This window comes from Tyto alba, unplaced genomic scaffold (genome assembly GCF_018691265.1).
Source record: "Tyto alba isolate M040663 unplaced genomic scaffold, T.alba_DEE_v4.0 Super-Scaffold_45, whole genome shotgun sequence".
Taxonomy (NCBI): Eukaryota; Metazoa; Chordata; class Aves; order Strigiformes; family Tytonidae; genus Tyto; species Tyto alba.
In genome coordinates this window covers 1,535,197-1,539,577 of record NW_024881321.1, presented here as the reverse complement: position 1 = coordinate 1,539,577, position 4,381 = coordinate 1,535,197, and positions in this window count along the sequence as shown.

Here is a 4,381-nt window from a genome sequence, read left to right as displayed (position 1 = left end):
GTGAGTTTAAAGGGCTTGAAATTGGTGCCGTGTGGGGACATGGAACTCAAAACCAAACGTAAACAAGGGAGCAGAGTTTACTGGCAAAGTCTTCGCAATAAGAGATGCCAAGAGAGAAGGTCATCAGCATACAAAAAGAGCCGGTAGCGTAGAAATGAATATTCCTCCGAGCTGTACAGGGCTGAACCTTGCCCTGCCCCAGCACCAAGCCCTCGTTAGGATCCAGAAGCCACGAGAAATGCAGAGCTGTTCTAGTGATGGGGTGGTCGACTGTGTCTGTGCTAGATCTGACTGTAAATTTTGGGTTTTTGGTGTAATTACCCGATAGTATTTATCCACCTCAAGTAGCGCTGTGAGAAATGCGTTAAACGCGCGAGGACTTTGACCTTAAACCTGGGGGGGGGGGGAAGACCCATCACTGCTGACGGTGCAGAGGAGGCGGCGGGCCTTATGAAGATAGGGGGTTTGTCTCTCTTCAGATATTGGTTCCCTAGACATTAAATAATCTGAATTCATTGAAGGTTTTATCACCTTTGTGCTTTCCAGGCTTATTTACACAATTTTTTTCATCCCTGCTCACGGAATTCAGCACCTTTGCAGAAACTAACCGAGCGCAGACCTTTAGTGACGGGTCAGGGCCTCCCTCAGACCTGAACGGCCCAGCATTAACACCTCCGTGTTTTCCTGCCCCGAGAGCATTCGGCCGCGTTGCCACCACCGAGTAATCACGGAAGTTTCAGAAAAAAAATCAGTTACAGAAACTTGATTTGTCTTTGTTGTTACCACTAGATTCGGGTGTGATTTAGATTTCCAAAGGCTGAGCATTGCTTCCGACTCTCTGCTTGGTAAGTTAGCTTCACCATACTCAGCAGTGTCTCGGGGGCTCTGTTGTCTTTCAGAACAGAGGAATTTACATTAAAAAATCTCTTCCTGGGTTTTGTTCTGGTCAGTGTTTTCCAGGAATACTGCTCAGCAATTTGACCGTCTTGTCTGCCAATTGTAGCGTAACATCTTCTAGTTCTGTTCCGTCCTGTTAGTGAGCGTCTCCAGCACAGTGATGAATCGTGCTAGTGAACCTCACCAAATTAATTTCCACCAGCTTCTGGCTGTGACTTTTCCTTCTCTCTGCCTGTGTTGACTTGCAACGAGGGATTTGGGTTGCCGAGTTTTGGCTGGACCCGTCCACCCGCCCGCCCTGTGAGCTGGCACAAAGCCGAGGGCCGTTCCGCGGGCGCGCGGGGCCCATCCCTCTGCCACGACGGGCGCTCCCTCCCGCCGCCTGGCAGCCCGCGCGGGGCGGCCGCCCAGGGAAGGGACCGCGGAGTTTCCCGCGTTGCCCCAAAGCTCCCTGAGGTTCCTCAGCTGGAACGGAAGGGGAAGATGCTGAAGATGGGTTTTAGCCACCCAGGAAAATGCCACGTCCTGGGGGCTCCCTCCCTGAAGTTTGCACCAGGGGTAGTTTTACCCCTTTTCTTCCGTCCTGACAGTCTCTTTGCGGACCGCCGCGGGCACAGCAAAGCTTTCAGTTGTTTCTCCCAACGGCAGGCTGAAAACGCGGCCTGCTGAAGGCCTCTGGCCAGGCTGACACCGCGTCCCTGTGAGGCTGGGCACCAGCTTTTGTCTTCAGAGAGGACAAGTTTCCGTCAGGAGAATACATCGTTTCCCCCTAACGTTTATCTGATGGCTCCCTCTAGGGAGAGGAACATAAACAGTGACCTACTTCGCGAACTGAAGCTCTTGGATTTGGTCACTTTTAGCCCCAGAAGTGTGTTTTGGTTACACTTGCTCCCCATCACGCCTCAATGCCTTCTTTCTCCCACTGCCCAGATTGGTGCTGTTAGGGGCACTGCAGCAATGGAGAGTTTTCAAGTCATCTCACCTGCATTTCAAAATTACCTCTTGTAAGCAGTCCCCGGGTCTGCCCACGGGCACCCAGAACTGCCTCTCCCAGCCAAACCAGCGGCGTGAGCCTGCTTGGCAGGCAAACAGGGAAAAAGCCTGAGCTGAGCCAGGAGAGATGGGAGTCAGAGTGGGAACAGCTTGCTTAAGGCGACTGGGGGTGGACGCTGAGCAGCACTAATTCTAGATAAGTGGGACCTGGTGTCACGAGAAGGGGCGTGAGAGCACAACACACAGAGGGAAGGAAGAAGGGCACGGGTAAAAGAACTTCTGAACTGGTTTGTAGCTGCCCTCCTTCACTGGTTGTTCTCTGGAAGGGTTAACTCCCTGTTCACTCTCTACTCACCAAGTTAAGCGTTGGTTAATGGGAACTAGCACTGCTCCTACTGCTGTGGCTTTAGAAAACGCTCCGTTATTCCAAACACACAATCAGCGACCGGACTGAAAATTGCAATGGCTGGCCCAGGGCTCTGTCCCGCCACAGAAATGGTTTACCTTGGGTTTTTCAGCACGGACTCACAGTCTGTCTACACTGAAGTCTCCAGCAAGACTCTCCTCCGGGCCGAGGGTGTGTTCAACACCCCACCCGAGTCTTGGTTAAGGGGAAGAGGGGTCCCTGCCTGCATCCTGGTCCCCGCGAGTGGGACAGCGTCAGCAAGCGTGGCGAGTCAGGGCAGCACAGAACCTGGCAGGTATGCTGGTATCTGACTCCAAAGTAGTGGGGTATGGAGGGGGGAACGCCCTGCTGCTCAGAGGCAGACAACAAGCAATTGTTTATACCTTTAATCAACCACAAATTGTCTTTTTTTTTTTTTTTTTTCGGTTGGTTGGTTTTGTTTGGTTGGTTGTTTTTTTCCTACAAATAATAAACATGGCCCAGAAACGAATCTTAGGACAAGAGGAAATGCAGTTTACACAAATCATCTGGTGTCTGTTACACTGACCCAGAATTTTCCCCCACGACAGAGAAGTGTTTCCAGGGCCCTGCCTCGGCTCTGGTGGAGAAGGGCTGAAGCAAAGAGCACCGGGACCGCAGCGCCCGCCTGCGGCAGCCTCGGGGTTTTGTTGCTCAGTGCCGCTCCGTGGTTGAAGTCTTCTTAAATCACAGGTGCTCTGAAGCCACCCACACTACCCGGCTCTTCCACACTGGGATCAAACTTTGATCAAAGCAGATTTCATACCTTTCGTTTCGTTTTTAAGCTGCAACTAAAAGGCAAAATACAGGCCACTCAAACACACCAGTACAGAATGTGGACTAAAACCTCGGTGTTAGATATCGATATATATAGAGAGAGATATATAGTGCACTTTTGGTTCATCAACTATTTAAATGACAGGCATTAAACTTTTCTCCACTGCAGAGCTGAGAAGCAACTTGACTTAAACACTCAAGTATGCAAATGTTTATATCAGCCTTGCAGCTCCTGGATTGAGAAACGTAGTTACTGTATATGCTTCCAGCCATGCTTTTTTTTTTCAGTAACTGTATTTAACAGTTTGAACCGTGTCAAAGGGTATTACCAGACTTCTGGGAAATAAACATCTGCCCAAGCCCTGCTGTTGTTTTCTCTCCCTGTGGTGCAAGGAGGAGTTAAGTTTCTCCAGTGAAGGGTTTGAACGCTGATCCAGCCTCTTCGGGAAGAGCTGTGACAGCCTGGCTTCTCTCAGCGCCGCTTCTCACGGGAGAACTTTCAGGGCCTCGTCGCCAGCAAAGCCTTTATTTCCAAGGAGACTGAGAAGATGCTGCACAGAGGTGGGCTTTTTGCTAAACTGATACTTAGCAGGCTGTCTCTGAATAACGAGTAGGTGCCGTCAGGCAGCAGGGTACCCTCTGGGAAGCTGAATTAGGTAAAGCAGACAGAACAAGTTCTGCCCTGCCCGTCAGCGTGGCCTTTAGCTACCAGTCGCTCCGGAACACCTCGGTGTGTTGTGCCCACGCCTCCTGTCCCGCAGCCACCTGTGAAAACTTGGCTGGGCTCTGTGTGCCCCTCGCTGCCACACAGACTCCGTGCGGGAGAAAGTGTGTTACCACCAGTGCTGTTAATAGTCGTGGCTTTGCGGTAAATCTGAAATAGGCAAAACGGAATCAACTGCACCTGAATGTCTCGGCCTGAGCCGACTGTCTTCACCAGCAGCAGAGAGATGCAGGAGCGCAGGTGGCGTTTCTGAAAGTAGCTCCAGTAAATCCCTGGGAGAGAAAGCGCCTGTTTTCTCTCTGCTGATGTTCAGTGAGAATCCCAATGAGTAATTCAACCGCCCACAGGTCAGGTAAGACAAATCCCATCCTCTCTGTCTGGAAATAAACAGCCCCGGGGCGAAACACAACCCTCTCACCCGGAGGGGGAGGATTCCCCTCAAACCTGCGCCCTGCAGCGTTCCCTTCCCCCTCCTGACCCACTCATGCTGACAAAGCAATTCCCTTTTATCTTCCACAGAAAGGGCAGGCACGTACTGCTCAGCATGTCGTTTCTTTTCATGCCTA